The sequence below is a fragment of the Paroedura picta genome, chromosome 5 (assembly GCF_049243985.1).
Source record: "Paroedura picta isolate Pp20150507F chromosome 5, Ppicta_v3.0, whole genome shotgun sequence".
NCBI classification, from domain to species: domain Eukaryota; kingdom Metazoa; phylum Chordata; class Lepidosauria; order Squamata; family Gekkonidae; genus Paroedura; species Paroedura picta.
Genome location: NC_135373.1, coordinates 123354956 through 123372715, shown reverse-complemented (window position 1 = coordinate 123372715; position 17760 = coordinate 123354956). Strand labels below are relative to the sequence as shown.

The following is a 17760-nucleotide window of genomic DNA, read 5'->3' as shown; positions in this document are numbered from 1 at the left end:
CTCTCTTTTACAAGAATAGAATAGTGCAATATATTTTGGGGGGAGGCAGAATGATGGGAAAGGGAAAATTCCAGCTTGTTTGGCACTAGTGAAAGAGGTGTTCAGAACCAGGTGTCTGCTTGGCAAGATGTCACCAATTGTCCTAGTCCCACTGTATACCGCATCGGTCAGACCCCACCTGGAGTCCTGTGGGCAGTTCTGGAGACCTCACTTCCAAAAGGACCTGGACAAAATGGAGATGGGACACAGGAGAGTGACAAAGTGGATCCGGGGCCTGGGGACCAAACCCTAGGAGGAAAGGCTGAGGAACCTGGGAATGTTCAGCCTGGAGAAGAGGAGGTGGAGAGGGGACAGGATCGCTGTCTTTAAGTATTTGAAAGGTTGTTCCTTGGAGGGGGGCAGGGAAAGGTTCCTGTTGGCAGTAGAGGAGAGGACCTCAGTAATGGGTTAAAACTACATATAGAGCAGTATTGGCTAAATATCAGAGGGAAAAATTCACCAACAGTGGAATGGGCTGCCTCAGGAGGTGGGGAGCTCCCCCTCACTGGCGGTCTTCAAGCAGTGGCTGGACTGATTCTTCTCCTGGATGCTGGAGGCTGATCCTGCACTGAGCAGGGGGTGGGACTAGATGGCCTGGAGGGCTCCTTCCAGCTCCATGCTTCTTTCCAGCTTGGGACGCCTGTTCATTCCACCTTTTCTCCAAGGCATCCATGCCGATTCGACAGCTCTTCTCCTCTGGCTCATTATCTTCACAACAGCCCTGCCAGGTAGCTTAGGTCAAGGTCACCCGGTGCCGTTAGATGAGCATTTTGTTCTTTGGCCCTAAAACAATGGATTGTTTCCCTCCACTCTCTGCTAGACAATGTTTGTTGCAGCAGAGAGCGGGGTTGGCTCCGTGCCCTGATCCTTCCCCGAATCCCAATTTGGAAAGCCGACTTTCTGTCGGAGGTCCATCCCTCCCTCTTTCTGTTTTTGGCCCATTTGGAAAGCGGAGTTGCTATAAATCAGAAAGGCTGTTCTTTCATTGTTGCCATCCTTCTGGTGACTCACGCTCCCTGGGTTTCCTGTTGTCAGCAAAGACCCGGTCGAGTTGCTATTCTGGTGTACGGACCTAACTTCCGTACGCTTCACCCATGCGCATGCGCATGGGCGCTCCTGCGCGCACACACAAAGCTAGGCTTGCAATCCTCCAGAACCCTGGAGAACTCCCGGAATCACCTCTGATTCAGAGGGGTCACACCGTGTTAATCTGTCTGCAGCAATAGGAAAGTGTGAGAGTCCAGCAGCACCTTAAAAGCTAAACACATTTGCGGCCATTGATGGGGGACTCTTGCTGAGAGGGAGAAAGAGAGAGCGCAGTTTCTCTGGAGAGAGATGGAGGATTTGGTGGTTGGACGCTAAGGCTCTGTAGCTCAGGGGTAGTCAACCTGTGGTCCTCCAGATGGCCATGGACTACAATTCCCATGAGCCCCTGCCAGCGTTGCTGGCAGGGGCTCATGGGAATTGTAGTCCATGGACATCTGGAGGACCACAGGTTGACTACCCCTGCTGTAGCCCACTGATGTCTCTGACCTCCCTCGGTTCTTCCCAGATGTCCAGGAATGTCCCAATCTGGACCTGGTAACCTTATGACCCCACTGTGGTGGTGGATACATTTATATTCAACATTTTAAAAATCAGCATTACTGCAAACTCACCCCCCCCCCCAAAAATGTTATTGATCTCTAAGGTGCTGCTAGACTTAGGTCTGATGGATGCCCAGGTAACAGAGATCAGTTCCCCTGGAGAGAGGGATGCCAGCCTCCAGGTGGGACCTGGGGATCCCCTGGAATTACAGCTCATCTCCAGATTGCAGAGTTCGGTTGCCCTGGAGGAAAGGGCTGCTTTGAAGGGTAGACTTTGTGGCATTAGTTCCTACTGATACTATGCCAGATCTTTTTTAAAAAATTATAATACTATTACTGTTTTTTCTCTTTTTAAATTGTCTTAGCTTTGAATGTATTTGAATTTTGGCCTGAATGACCGTAAATAAATATTGATTGATAGTTCCTACTGATATCTCTCCCCTGATAGTTCCTACTGATATCCCTCCCCCTCCCCTAGGAATTTATCATCCTGGAGATAGAAATGTCAACAGCCAGCATGTCAACAGCCTTAGAGTTATAGAATCATGGAGCTGGAAGGGACCTCCGGGGTCATCTAGTCCAACCCCCTGCAGAATGCAGGAAATTCACAACGACCTACCCACCCACATTGACCCCAATTCCATGCCCAGATGATGCTCCCCAGCACCAGAATCTCTGACCAGTCTGGCCTGGAAGAAATTCACCTTGTAAGATACCCTGAGAAACTCTTGTTTGGTTCAAGGACTCACCCTGGGGCTCTCCTGCCTTTTGTGCTTGGTCCCTCCAGTTGAAGCCAAACATGCAAAGAGAACAAGCAAGAAACAGTTTTGTTTTGGGTATCGAGCGGAAATATGCAGGATCTTCCCGAAGGTCATTTACTGCTCTGCTTCCTTCACCTTCTGTCTCAAGGCCATGAGGCAAAGCGGTTTATTTACTTACTAGGTGCAAAGCCCATTGCATTCAGGAATACAACGGGGGGGCTAGATTGGGTGGAAGAAGTCTGCAGACTGGAGGCCCCTGGGAAGGGAACTCACTGGCAGGGGCAGCTCTTATGCAGCAGGGATCTGCAGCCTCCGAGCCTCGGAGGGAAGTAGAAGGAAGAGGGAGTGGTTAGGGGTGGGGGACGGAAGGCGATTGGCTGGCCGCCGGACAGACAGGCAATCTGGTTAGAGGAGGAGCACTGGACGTGAAAAAAAAAAACACTTAGCTCCTCCTCTTCTCTCAAGTCAAAGCTGCTTAAGGCCATTTGGGGTAGGAGCCGTCTCTGCCATCGTCTGTCAGGGTTGCCAACCTCCAGGTGGCATCTGGAAATTTCTTGTTCTTTCAGTTGTTCTACTGGTGAGCAAGATCAGTTCCCCTGGAGAGATGGGCTACTTTGGAGGGTGGGCTCTTTGAAGAAGAACAAGAAGAGTTGGTACTTATAGGCCGCTTTTCTCTACCCGAAGTGGCTTACAATCGCCTTCCCTTTCCTCTCCCCACAACAGACACCCTGTGAGGTGGGTGAGGCTGAGAGAGCCCAGATATTCCTGCTGGGTCAGAACAGCTTTATCAGTGCCATGGCAAGCCCAAGGTCACCCAGCTGGCTGCATGTAGGGGGAGCGGGGAATCAAACCCGGCTCACCAATTTAGGAGTCCGCACTCCTAACCACTACACCAAGCTGGCTTTATGGCAGAGGTCAATGGACTACAATGCCCATGAGCCCCTGCTGGCAGGGGCTCATGGCCATTGTAGTCCATGGACCTCTGGAGAGCCACAATTTGGCCTCCCAGCTCTATGGCATTGGTGCTTTGCGGTGACCCCTCCCCTCCCTGCCTTGACCGGCCTCTGCCCTCTTCACTTCCAGGTACATCTTATCCTGGAGCTGCCAACCCTTCCCGGCATGTGAGCAAACAAAGAGCCACACATGGGCAGGCGAGCTGTCTTCGCTCCTTTTTGCTGCCTGTGCACGCTTCTTCCGCGTGGCCAGCCGGAGGATGTGGCTTTTTTCTTCCCTCAGCACTGCCTGACCTCTCTGTAACCGAGCGCTCCCAGCGCCTGGTGCCTCCGCGGCCATGTGAAAGAGGCATGCGCGCTCATAGTTAGCACGGGCCGCGTTCACATGGCTTCCCCGTGGAGGAGCCGTTTCCAAGAAGTTCCGGGAACAAGCGCGCCTGATAAACAAGTTGTCATGTTTGGGTTTTTTTCCTGTATTTTGCACCGTGCTCAGAGAGAGAAAACATATTTTGCAAATAGCTCGACTGGGCTGCCGCAACTGGGATTAAAAAAAATAAAAAACCCTGTAAAAGACACCCACTTTTCAGGCACTGGCTTGTCGGACTCTGCAGCAACAGTCGAATCAAAAGGGGTTGAGTTTTTCGAGGTATTTTGGGACGCCCGGCAAACATTGCTCCTAAACAGGGCTTTAGGGCTGTTTCCAGGAATTTGCAGGACAGGGCTGGTTGTTTTGCATTTTCCCATTCTTTGTGGGCTCGCAACGATGGCGTGCATCTTTGCAAATAATTATTTCTTTAACCATCGGGGTTACAGAACGCTCCTGCAGGCAATTTAAGTCATAAAAATATCTCAGTTGCGCATGTTCTGGTTTCCCCCCCCTCGGGAAGTGGTGTCATGTTCTACTTTGCTTCTGCTAATCTGACAGCTGCAGGCTTGTATTCTTTGAGCCGGGGTGATGTTGTGGTCGGAGTTTTGGGGAATTCAAACCTGGATCTCCTAGATTCTATAGCTTCACAGTCATGTAGAGCACTCGCTCCCCTCACCAAGCCCCTTCCTTCCCCCACAGAAATCTCCAGAAACCTCCCTAGTTGGAATTGGCAACTTTAGTTCTGGCTGGCAAATTGCAAGCCAGTTTCATGGTCTATCTTGCCTGTGCGCCAATATTCAACTGTGCAATTTGCTTTGTTCTGATTTTTATGCACACGGACATGTGAAACTGCCTGATATGGAGTATCAGGGTATTGGCCTGTCAAGGTTAGCATTGCCTGCTCTGATTGGCAGCAGCTGCTCATTTCAAACCAGTGGTCCATCAAGGTTATCATTGCCTGCTCTGGCTGGCAGTGGCTCCTCATTTCAAATCAAACCAGTGGCCCATCAGTGGTCTGCTCTCTACCTGCCCACAGCTCTCCCAGGTCTCAGGAGGGGGCATTGCATGTCACATGCAGCCGACATCTGTTTTTAAAACAGGAGATGGCGGGGACCGGACTTGGAACCTTCTGCATGCCAAGCAGAGGTTTTGCCACTATCCACAGCCCCTCCCTGCTGAACAGACTAATCCTCCCTTTAAGTGAGCCTGTACACTTCGTTTTCCCAGGCAGAATAAACGTTTACAATGTAGAAGAGCTGCATGAGAGAGAGGGCTGGGAGGACATTGGTTTTCAGCCGCTTAGCACCATGCGCTGTAAATCCCCCCTATTGCTTTCCTGATGTGTGTGGAAAAAATGGTACATCTAACCAGGAAGCCCTGTAAGAATAAGCTTCCGTCACAGGATCGTTGCTAAAATGGGATCCATCCGTCTGCGCCGTGGGACGGGGGAATAGCTCCATCGGCCCACGGCTGTTCACGTGATGTATTTCTGTCCGGGGGAGGCTGGACTGTAGCAATGCGGTTAGAATTCCCATGGACTGTCGAGGGAGCCACCCGCACAAATATTTACCCACGCGGCTCCCAGCAGAAGCGGTGAAGATATCACAGGAGAGATAACGCTTGGAGTCAGGCCATCGCTGTGGGGAAAAAAAATGGCTGTAAAATGGGAGAATATAAGAGCTGGTTCCTTCGCCTTTTAGGTGGGGTCTAGAGATCTGTTTCTCAGCTTAGAAAAGAGATGACTAAGAGGGGATATGAGAGGGCTTTATAAAATGATCCATGGAGTAGTGAGAGTTGACCAAGAGAACTTTCTCTCTCTTTCCCAAAAGTCTAGAATTCAAGGACATCCAACGAAGCTGATGGGCAGTAGGGTCAGGGCGGACAAAATACGGAAATGCTACTTTACACAGAGAGTGATTAAAGTGTGGAATTCACTGCCAGAGGATGCCACAATGGCTGCAGGAATAAACAGCGTTAAAAAGGGGTGGTGCAGAGTGGTAAGGCAGCAGTCATGCAGTCTGAAAGCTCTGCCCATGAGGCTGGGAGTTCGATCCCAGCAGCCGGCTCAAGGTTGACTCAGCCTTCCATCCTTCCGAGGTCGGTAAAATGAGGACCCAACTTGCTGGGGGGGTAAACGGTAATGACTGGGGAAGGCACTGGCAAACCACCCCGTATTGAGTCTGCCATGAAAATGCTGGAGGGCGTCACCCCAAGGGTCAGACATGACCCGGTGCTTGCACAGGGGATACCTTTACCTTTACTTTAAAAAGGAGGTAAGATTTATGAAGGACCAGTCTGTCGATGGCTACTGGCCATGGTGGCTAAAGGGAACCACATTCAGTCAACCTCTGAATCCCAGAGGCAGGAGGCAACGTCAGGGAAAGGTCTCGGCCTCTGTGCCAGAGGAACTGGTTGGCCAGTGTGTGAGACAGGAGGCTGGACTAGAAGGACCCCTGGTCTGACCCAGCAGGGCTCTTCTTAAGTTCTTAGGATGCTGGAGTAGAAGGACCCCTGGTCTGACCCAGCAGGGCTCTTCTTAAGTTCTTAGGATGCTGGAGTAGAAGGACCCCTGGTCTGACCCAGCAGGGCTCTTCTTAAGTTCTTAGGATGCTGGAGTAGAAGGACCCCTGGTCTGACCCAGCAGGGCTCTTCTTAAGTTCTTAGGATGCTGGATTAGATGGACCACTGGTCTGACCCAGCAGGGCTCTTCTTAAGTTCTTAGGATGCTGGAGTAGAAGGACCCCTGGTCTGACCCAGCAGGGCTCTTCTTAAGTTCTTAGGATGCTGGACTAGATGGACCCCTGGTCTGATCCAGCAGGGCTCTTCTGATGTTCTTAGGATGCTGGACTAGATGGACCCCTGGTCTGATCCAGCAGGGCTCTTCTGATGTTCTTAGGATGCTGGACTAGATGGACCCCTGGTCTGACCCAGCAGGGCTCTTCTTAAGTTCTTAGGATGCTGGAGTAGAAGGACCCCTGGTCTGATCCAGCAGGGCTCTTCTGATGCTCTTAGGATGCTGGACTAGATGGACCCCTGGTCTGACCCAGCAGGGCTCTTCTGATGTTCTCAGGATGCTGGACTAGATGGACCCCTGGTCTGACCCAGCAGGGCTCTTCTTAAGTTCTTAGGATGCTGGAGTAGAAGGACCCCTGGTCTGATCCAGCAGGGCTCTTCTGATGTTCTCAGGATGCTGGACTAGATGGACCCCTGGTCTGACCCAGCAGGGCTCTTCTTAAGTTCTTAGGATGCTGGAGTAGAAGGACCCCTGGTCTGACCCAGCAGGGCTCTTCTTAAGTTCTTAGGATGCTGGAGTAGAAGGACCCCTGGTCTGATCCAGCAGGGCTCTTCTTAAGTTCTTAGGATGCTGGAGTAGAAGGACCCCTGGTCTGATCCAGCAGGGCTCTTCTTGTATTCTCATAAAAACACAAGAAGAGCATCTCTCCAAATGTCAAGGGAAAGGAGAAACGGGAGTTCCCCAGTTGGAGAGCCTTGAAGGAGGACCCATTTTTATAATGTTGGTTTCTGCATTCATCTGCCTGCCATAGAAGAACTAGACTCAAGCCCAGGTGCACCTTAGCAACTTAGCCAGATATTGGGTGTGTGTGTTAAGTTTTTCTGATTCCAAGCTCCCCATACCAGATGTTTACGATATAACTTGGTCATTTGTATCAGGTGTGTGAAGGGTAATTCTGCAGAGGAGGTGTGTTCCCTTTGACCCCCACTCGGAAACCCCCTTCCCCACCAGTTTCTTCCTAACCATGCATGAGGAGGAGGAAGTGGATAATGGTATCCTGTATCAAAGGAGTCCTGTTTCCCTAATGCTGATCAGCACCAAGGGCCATCTTGTCCCAGGTCTGCAAAGTTCCAGTGAGCTCCCCGCAAACAGGCGTACAATCAGATAGGGGACAGAATGAGCTGTTTGCAGGGTTCCTGTTGACTCAGAATTCCTGGGGAGGCATCCTTAGGATTTCTTTCCAGGTGTCAAACTTGGCTCTGAGTTGTGAAATGCCGCCCCGGGGCCGTCTGACATCAGGCCTGCCGTGCTATTTGCAGGAGTCGAGCCATGGCCCTCAAACCTACTAAGCAGGCTTAGAATCTGAAGAGGTACAACGCGGTGACGTCAGCTTGGTTTCAGAATAGAGGGCCAGGCACAGCTTGTCCTGTATATCTTGGGGCGTGGTTATTTCGGGAGGAATGTGCGATTTTACGGCTTCCAGGACATGCATTTGGCTGGGCAAACTGGGGTATGGGTTTCTGGCCTCGGCCTACGGTTTCATAAGCTGGCCGGCTGGGACAGGGTGAAATCGCTACCCAGCAAGAAAACAGATACGGTTACTGGCTGCCCTAGAAAGAGCCAAGGAGGTGCTTTTCAAATGATCTCTTTTAAATAGGGCTGATCCTGTGAAGGCTCAAGGGGGTGGCAGGTGACAGCGGAGGAGCGAGAGGGTTGTGGGTGTCCTGCACAGTGCAGGGGGTTGGACTAGATGACCCAGGAGGTCCCTTCCAACTCTATGGCTCTATGATAGCCCTTCTATTCTATGGCCCACTGATGAACAAGCCGCTCAGAAAGTGGTGAAATCTGCCTAAGATAAATAGCAACCAGATACTCCATTATGATGGCTTCCAAACATTTTTGCACACCCGGCTCATGGCCTGGCGTCACCAGGGCACTGTCCTTGCAGGGCGGCTTGGCTTGTTGCCGTAACAACACGGGCTTTGTGACATCGTCGGGGGAATCCAAGCTTGGGGGGGGGGGAGAGAAGCAGTTGTTTCCGTTAACTGACAATAATGAGGGCGGGTGGTCCTGGGGGGACTTGGAGGTGAGTTTCTGTCAGAAGGAGATGGAGCAGGCAGCAGAGGAGGAGGCCTTATTTTGAGACAGTGGGCAGTGTCACGGTTAAACCTGGGCCTTGGTTGCTATGCCTACAGGGTTGGCGTAAGAGCATAAGAGAAGCCATGTTGGATCAGGCCAAGGGCCCCTCCCATCCAACACTCTGTGTCACCCAGTGGCCAAATCCCAGATGCCCTCAGGAGGTCCACCAGCAGGGCCATAAGAACAGAAGACAGACCATGTTGGATTGGGCCAGTGGCCCATCCAGGGCATCACTCTGTGTCACACAGTGGCCAAATCCCAGATGCCACCAGGAGGTCCCCCAGTGGGGCCATAAGAAGCCATGTTGGATTGGGCCAATGGCCCATCCAGGGCATCACTCTGTGTCACCCAGTGGCCAAATCCCAGATGCCACCAGGAGGTCCCCCAGTGGGGCCATAAGAAGCCATGTTGGATTGGGCCAATGGCCTATCCAGGGCATCACTCTGTGTCACCCAGTGGCCAAATCCCAGATGCCACCAGGAGGTCCCCCAGTGGGGCCAGAAGCCCTCTCAGTGTTGCCCCCCCCCCAAGCACCAGGAATACAGAACATCCCTGCCTTGGACAGATTGGCACACAACCTCTGATGGAGATCTGCTCCATGTGTTTATTTAGTCCCCTCTTGGAGCTGTCCCTCCTTGAAGCACGCCAGGCTAGAGTGTGCCAGAGTCCCAGTGGTGCTGGCACCCTGGTGATCCAAGTCCCCAGTTCATGTCTCTGATCTCTGCCTCAGGTTCACTAGGTGGTCTTAGGTAAGTTTCTCTCTCTCTCACTCTCAACTTCACCCCCCCTCTGTTCTAGTGGAATATGCTGGCCTGCCTTGCAGGGCTGTTGTCGAGATCGTAATCAGAATATCTACGTAGAGCGGTTTGAGCACTGAAAGCATCCTAGGAATGACCTCTGCTTGAGCTCCAGGAGAGCTGCTGCCAGCCTGAGTAGACAATACCGACCTTGAGGGACTGACGGTGTGATTCAGTGAAAGGTTGCATTATGTGTGTATGTTTGTTAGTTCTGTTAGCCCAGGGATTGCTCATTTTCTAACCTTTCAAAATCTGGTTACATAAATTATATTTCTGGCTTGGAGCCTGACCTAACATGCGAGTGGCGACTTACTGCTTGTTGGATGGATTATGTTCTGTTTATTTCATTTGTTCTCTCGTGTTGTAATCCAGTTTTATTGAGGTTATGTATATACTGGTCTTTATTGCGCCGTTTTCCTGCTCTGTAGTCCATAAGCCAGTTTGGTGTAGTGGTTAGGAGTGTGGACTTCTAATCTGGCATGCCAGGTTCGATTCTGTGCTCCGCCACATGCAACCAGCTGGGTGACCTTGGGCTCGCCATGGCACTGATAAAACTGTTCTGACCGGGCAGTGATATCAGCGCTCTCTCAGCCTCACCCACCCCACAGGGTGTCTGCTGTGGGGAGAGGAATGGGAAGGTGACTGTAAGCCGCTCTGAGCTTCCTTCGGGTAGGGAAAAGCGGCATATAAGAACCAACTCTTCTTCTTCTTCTTCTAAGAAAAATGGGCGGCAACTGACAGAAGTGATCTGGATAAATAGATAATTCTAAAGACAAATACACTTTTCTAAATTCGTTAATTCCAATGGAGAATGCATATGTAATTGATGTATTTTTCTTATCGGATTTTAAATACCCGTCTATCCCTGTAACTTGTGGCCACGTATGAATTGGTGTGAACTTTCTAGATATGGTGAAATAGTTCAGGATTACGTTAGTGGACCGTTCTTCTCCTCTTCCGGGCGTAGCTGGTTTCCGGAACCCTCTTTCTAAACAGATTACATCAGTCCGTGAACTTGATTATGTTCTGAACTTGGCCTCGCGTGGGACACGTTGCGTATACTGCTGGCGTGCAAGACTCTTGTGCGTTCTTCCTAGAAGGCTCCTGCTGGTAAAGAAAAAGAGGTTCCTGTTTTTGCATATCCATCCCCAAAGAGGACCGTGACCGTCCCCTGAAACAGTTACAGACAGACTAACAAAGATGTGAGATTTTCGCAAGGAGAGAATTGGATGATGAAAACCACAGTGCAGGGGTGAATCCAGCTGTGGGATGGGACATCGTGTGCCTCAGGAAATGGGGAAGGATGTTTCTCTGCATGGGGAGATCCCCTCGCTCAATGGGGAAAGTACCTGCTTTGCAGGCAGAAGGTCCCAAGTAGGGCTGCCAATCTCCAGCCGGTGGTTGGAGATTTCCTGGAATTACAAAATCTCCAGGCTGCAGAGGTCAGTTGCTCTGAAGGAAACGGCTGTGATGGAAGGTGGACTCAATTTTAATCCCCTCCCCTAACCTCACACTTCCTGGACTCCACCCCCAAAACCACCAGGCCTGTCAACCCGGAGCTGGCAACCCTAGCATGCCATGATACATAGCGAAGTTTGCCAACCTGAAGAAGAAGAAGAGTTGGTTTTTATACCCTGCTTTTCACTGCCTGAAGAAGTTTCAAAGTGGCTCACAATCGCCTTCCCTTCCTCTTCCCGCAACAGACAATCTGTGAGGTAGGAGAGGCTCAGGGAGAACTGCTCCAGCAGAATGGTGACTAGCCCAAGTTTGCCCAGCGGGCTGCATGTGGAGGAGGAGTGGGGAATCAAAGCCGGCTCTCCAGATTAGAGGCCGTCGTTCTTAACCAACCCGCACCCCAGACTCCTTTCTCCTTGAATGGAAATATTCCTTAGGATCCAACAAGTCATACGCTGGGTGGAGGCTGTGCAAAATATTTTGGCCCCCGTTCCTGTTTTCCAGGTGAAGGGGCTTCTGAGTGTTGCAGGAGTTTAGATATGCAAAGAAAGCAAAGCACCGGTGTACTTAAAAGAATAACATGGTTTTATTTAGAGGAGAAACAGTTTGGTATAGACAGATAGGGGAGAATCCTAACAAGCTGTCATTCTGCATTCAGGAGGCAGGCAGGGAGGAAGTGTGCTCAGAGGAGCAGGAAGTCTCCCAATTGAGCTAATCAGGACATTAGAGGAGAGTATTTGAAAAAAATATTGGGAAGTTTCTAATCTAACTATGCTAACAACACATCTCCTCCCATACCCCCTGGGGGATATTCTTCATAGAATCATAGAATCATGGAGTTGGAAGGGACCTCCTGGGTCATCTAGTCCAACCCCTGCACTATGTAGGACACTCACATCCCAATCGCTCATCCACTGTCACCTGACACCCCCTTGAACCTTCACAGAATCAGCCTCTCCGTCAGATGGCTATCCAGTCTCTGATTAAAAACTTCCAAAGATGGAGAACCCACCACCTCCCGAGGAAGCCTGTTCCACTGAGGAATCGCTCTAACTGTCAGGAACTCCTTCCGGATGTTGAGACGGAATTTCTTTTGCATTAATTTTACCCCATTGGTTCCAGTCTGTTCCTCCAGAGCAAGAGAGAACAACTCTGCTCCATCCTCTATATGGCAGCCTTTTAAATACTTGAAGATGGTTACCAGATCCCCTCTCAGTCGCCTCCTCTCCAGGCTAAACAGACCAAACTCCCCCAACCTTTCTTCATACATCTTGGTCTCCAAACCCCTCACCCTCTTTGTTGCCCTCCTCTGGACACGCTCCAGTTTGTCTACATCCCTCTTCAACTGCGGTGCCCAAAACTGAACACAGAACTGCAAGTGAGGCCGAACCAGAGCAGAGTAAAGCGGTACCATCACCTCCAGATGCTTTTGAATCAGATCTTTCAGTTTCCAATCCTGAGAAGCATTCAGACCTCTCATTCTCCACCAATAGTCTGACATGGAAGATTGTGGAAAGGTTCTCGTTGAGGACACGTAATCCACGTTCATCGGCATAGGTCTGCTTTTGTTCCGCCGCCAAAACTCTAGCCTTCATGGCCAGCGTTTTTCAACCAAAAAGAGGAAGGAAGGCAAGTCAAACGTTTTGCATCAAGCTGAATTAGCAATCCCGACATTGCAAAACGGCACCGAATCCCCTTTGCCCCGTAACGTGTGCCGGGCCACGCAGCTTTCCTTCCGAGGGGCAACATTTAGAGGCCGCTGCTTCCCACTACAGATGTCTCTGCGATCACAGAAGAGGGGTCCTAGGGTTAGGATTTGAACACAGCACTTTGTTTCCAGTTCTCTTGTTTTTTCTCATCTGAATCTCACACGCTGGGCGATGTTAGATCTTGCTGGGGATGGGAGGATTTGTCTCTGAAAGCTGGCAACCATTCCAACAACTATATCAGCCTTTCTCAACTTTTCTCTTACTGTTGAGAACCCCCTGAAACATTCCTCAGGCTTCGAGAAACCCCAGGAGTGGTGCGATCGTGCAGAATATGGTTGGGAAGCAGAGCTGAGTAGGGCTGTGTGTTTCGGCTTGGCGATTACCGCAGCCCAAGACGACCACCGCTGTGGCGCGGAGGGACGCTGGCTGGTGTGCTGCCGCCGCCCCTCCTCTCCGCTGGCCTCCTATGTGCCGCTTTGGTATTTCAGTATTTCCCAAACACGACCTGCCAAGCCTATCCCCAGGGCCCTCCTGGATGTTGGCAGCCCTGGATGCAGAGGCGACTGAGTGACAGGGAATCTCTCCAGGTCAGAAAGCTGCAGTATTAGATTAGCGTAAACCTGCCTTTTCATGGTTCTCTCCGCCAAAGGGTTTCCTGCTTGACCTTGGGCATGTCTCTTAACAGACCAGCTTTGTTCTTAATCAGCCAGGGGCCCGCAGAGCTAACTGACTGCAAAAAGAAATCCATTTCACCCTCAGTGGCAGGGCCCTGTTTGCTCTAGGAGAGCTTTCATCTCTTGAAGGAGGGCTGGGCCTCTAAATCAAAGCTGCCCTCCTGGGGTGGGCTGGCTTTCCCATCAACAGCAAAGGCTTAGAATCATAAAGTAGGAAGGGTCTTCCAGGGTCATCTCGTCCAACCCCCTGCAGAAGGCAGAAAACTCACCTGCCCCCCCTCCCCCAGTGACCTCAGTTCCATGCCCAGAGGATGCCCCCACCCCAAACCAGGCCCGAAAGAAACTCGCCTCCTGATCCTGGAGTGGTGACCGGCATCCCCCTGGCCGTGCAAGGAAGGGCTGTGAGAGCCAAGCATGGACACAATCCTTTCTGCCCACCCCCTCTGCCTAAGTTCACAGAATCAGCATTTGTGACTGATGTCTATCTAGGCTCTGCTGAAATACTTCCAAAGGTGACTTCATTCCAGAACAGCCAAGCCGGAACAGCGGAGCCTGTTACCGAGGAAGCCAGGCTGTGTCAACATATAATTTGCACAGCCGGAGCTTATATTTGGAAAGCCCCAGGCAGTGAGGCCGACTGATAAGAGAAGGAAGGGGAAGAAGGGCAAAAGGCCAGCTTGGAAATTCTTTTCCTGCCAGGAGAGGGGTGTTCCCGCCTCTCTGGAGGACTCACCAGCCCATCTGGGACCCCTCCAAAGAAAGAGAGTCTTCCCTTGGTGGCCTGTCCTTTTGTTAAATGTGGCGTAGAGACCCTGGGTCAGCAGTTAATTTTTAACAGGGCCCTTATGGTATTATCTGAGAAGATCTGTGGCAGGGGGGTGAATTTTAGTGAGTCACTGCTCACTAAATTGAATTGGATTTTATCCCCCGCTTTTCACTGCCCAAAGGAGTCTCAAAGCGGCTTACGATCGCCTTCCCTTTCCTCTCCACAACAGACACCCTGTGAGGGAGGTGGGTCTGAGAGTGCTCTGACAGAACCGCTCTGTGAGAACAGCACTATCAGGACTATGATGAGCTGGCTGCATGCGGTGGAGAGGGGAATCAAACTTGGCTTGTCAGAATAGAGACTGCCACGTGTAACAACTACCTCATCTTCTTAACCACGCTCTTAACCACTACATTAGTAGAGCATTATTTTTTTTTGCCTCTCACAGGTTTTTATATTTTTCACCTATACTGTGTGGCTCATTCATTTCGAGCTTCCAGGTGGTGTCTGGAAATCTCCTAGGTTTACAGTGACCGAGATCAGTTCCCCTGGAGAAAATGGCTGCTTGGAAGGTGGACTCTGTGGCATTATACCCCACTGGAGTCTGTCCCCTCCCCAAACCCCGTCCTCCTCAGGCCCCACCCACCAAATCTCCAGGTATTTCCCAACCTGGAGCTGGTAAACCTACTCTAGAGTGCTACGAAGCCCTCCTCATTACTACTAACTTTGATCAGGGCCTGTCTGAGAATGCATTTTGAGAGTGTGAAGAGCGGAGCCTTGCCTGGAGAGGCCCCCAAAGCGTGGAAGTGTTTACCTACAGAGTCCCAACCATCACAGTTGCCAGGCTCCAGGTAGATCAGGAATCCAAAGAAGTGAGCAGTGACTGACAAAAGCTCAGACCCCACCACAAATTTTGCTAGTCTTTCAGGTCCTGCTGGACTCGTGCTCTTTTCTAAAGGGCCCAGACGTCTCCCAAAATGACAACCGTTCCCAATCGAACTATGCTAAAATCACATCCCCTCTCATGCCCCCTGCAGGACATTCTTCAACATTCTGTTCCATCATCCACCCTACAGATCTTGCACGTTCCAACCCTTTCCCCCACAAAAAAGCAGGTTGACATCTTCAAGATGAGGGACCTTGGAAGAGTAACCAGGGTGCTAGAATAACCGGGATGCAAAGGAAACAAGCGGGTACAGATATTTTGCCAGCCTAAAAAGGCTTTTGGAGAGGCGTGACAAAAAAGGGGAATGGTAATGCACAGGATTATTGCCAGCGCACTAAACCAAGTGTGCGAGGTGCCCCACGTGAAGTTAATACCCGCCGTGTGAACTTGAATGTGCTGCTTCCTAAGAAAGAACAAACAACCAGCCGGGTTTGGAGTGCAAGAAACCGCTGTGTATGGCTAATATCAACATGGCCCTTATCAGGAACGCTGCGTCCTGCAGGCTCAGTTGTGCCGATGGACTTTCTTAGAATACACGCTTTGAATTTCCAGGTCATTTGGCTTTTTCATTGTCCAAGGTTGCTGAGCCCTAGGATCGGGTGCCTTTGACTCGTGGGCGGCTCTTTTAGGTGGCTGCCTTTAGGCGATGAGGCCGGTACTGGAGCTGCAGGTCTTCCAGAGAAAGTTCTAGACACTGTACTCTTTTTAAATGGGTGCTTTCTGGAATGGATGGACATCAGGAGAGCCCTGATGGATCAGGCCAGTGGTCCATCTAGCCCACCATCCTAAGAACATCAGAAGAGCCCTGCTGGATCAGACCAGTGGTCCATCTAGCCCACCATCCTAAGAACATCAGAAGAGCCCTGCTGAATCAGACCAGTGGTCCATCTAGCCCACCATCCTAAGAACATAAGAAAAATGCCCTGCAGGATCAGATCGGTAGTGCCTCTAGCTCAGTTTTCTTCTTAGTGGCCAATCAGTTCTTCTGCAGGGCCTACAACTCATAAGAACTCAAGAAGAGCCCTGTTGGATCAGAGCAGTGATCCATCTAGTCCAGTTTCCTCAGAACATCAGAAGAGCCCTGGTGGATCAGACCAGCGGTCCATCAGTCCAGCATCCTGAGAACATCAGAAGAGCCCTGCTGGATCAGACCAGGGGTCCATCTAGTCCAGCATCCTAAGAACATTAGAAGAGCCCTGCTGGATCAGAGCAGTGATCCATCTAGTCCAGCATCCTAAGAACATCAGAAGAGCCCTGCTGGATCAGACCAGGGGTCCATCTAGTCCAGCATCCTAAGAACATCAGAAGAGCCCTGCTGGATCAGACCAGGGGTCCATCTAGTCCAGCATCCTAAGAACATCAGAAGAGCCCTGCTGGATCAGACCAGGGGTCCATCTAGTCCAGCATCCTAAGAACATCAGAAGAGCCCTGCTGGATCAGACCAGGGGTCCATCTAGTCCAGCATCCAAAGGACATCAGAAGAGCCCTGCTGGATCAGACCAGGGGTCCATCTAGTCCAGCATCCTATCTCACACAGTGGCCAACCAGTTCCTCTGGAGGGCCAAGAATAGAGCAGAGAGGCTGAGACCTTCATACGACCATCAGGAGAGCCCTGCTGGATCAGAACAGTGGTCCATCCAGTCACACTCCTGATAAAACTCACAGAGCAGTTCTGTCACCCTCACCTTCCTCAATGGTTGTCTGTTGTGAGGAGAGGAAGGGAAGGCAGTTGTCAGCTACTTAGACTTCTTTCGGCAGTGAAAAGCGGGATACAAATAACCAATTCTTCTTCTTCTTCTTCTTCTCTCTTCTCTCTTCTCTCTTCTCTCTTCTCTCTTCTCTCTTCTCTCTTCTCTCTTCTCTCTTCTGCTTTATCCCTGGCACTCCCAAAACCAGTCCAGCTCGTGGCGGTTTACAGTCAAAGAATAAAATACAGTATGAAATAATAAAAATACAGTATGACCCCTGAACAATGACAATAACCCAGATGGTGGGAAAACCGTCTAAAAACCCACCCCCTCCCCCAATCCATCCCTAATAGCCACTATCACATACAAATTTACAGTACTGCATGGTTGTTACTCTGGATGGTCTTTATGGTGCCTTACAAACGACCGTTTTGCACTTTGGCATTAATTGCTGTCGTTTTGGAGCTGCTGTTTCACAGCTTCCCTTTTTTCCTGGTCTACCCCAGTTTTTCGTTTGGTTGTTGTAGTCACCACCGGGAAGCTGCCCCCCCTAACTGCAGCCTTTTTTGTTGTTGTTTTTTTGGGGGGGGAGTTATTGACATTTTTACTGAGAACAGCGCTAGAAACGGGGCAAACCCACCAGCTTTGCCGTGCATTATTAACCGATAAGCCCAGTGACAGGGTCAGATCTGTACTGGAGTCTTCTCCTCTGCCCCTCCCCACAGGCTCTCGTTTCAGTGTTGTACAGTAGTGAAAACGGATCTTGTCGTTAAAAGGTCAGACGGTGGCCTGTGAAATGAGGACCTGTTTGCTTTCACCCTGTTGTGGAAACAAGAGCCAGAGTCGCGTCCCTCCAGATGGCAGGCACTGGGGGGGGGGGGGAGAGCACAGGGGGGCCGGGTTTACATAGCTGCTGCCATCGCAAATAGCTGGATTTTTGCAAGAGCGGCCAAGAGACAAACAGGAATGCAACCCACTTGGCCTCCAGCTCCTCTTGTTCCTCCAAGACTAGAGAGGAGAGGGCCTCATCCTGCCAGGACTGAAACTGAATTGAAGTTGTCCTGCGGCTTTAGTTGCCAACTTTGGGTTGGGATATACCTGCAGACTCTGCGGGCGGAGCTGAGAGCAGGCAGGGTTTGGAGCAGG

At 50.9% G+C, this 17760-nt stretch overlaps 1 protein-coding gene and 1 long non-coding RNA gene across 3 annotated transcripts in view; one reads left to right on the top strand and one right to left on the bottom strand.

The window, feature by feature from the left end:
• The window catches only part of PFKFB3 (6-phosphofructo-2-kinase/fructose-2,6-biphosphatase 3), a 63240-nt gene that overhangs the window by 5244 nt on the left and 40236 nt on the right, over positions 1–17760 (top strand). The window contains exon 1 of one of the 2 annotated variants that reach the window (XM_077340322.1): positions 8475–8526. The exons of the other annotated variant lie outside the window; for it this stretch is intronic. The gene's annotated coding sequence lies outside the window, so the exon portion shown is untranslated. Of the gene's footprint in view, positions 1–8474; positions 8527–17760 lie in introns of those variants that run through there. 2 annotated transcript variants of the gene reach the window in all.
• On the bottom strand, positions 9197–13985 carry LOC143838627 (uncharacterized). Its single transcript, XR_013231436.1, has 3 exons — positions 13563–13985; positions 12249–12420; positions 9197–10480 (listed from the first exon to the last, which is right to left on the bottom strand). It is a non-coding gene; the product is annotated as an uncharacterized LOC143838627 (long non-coding RNA).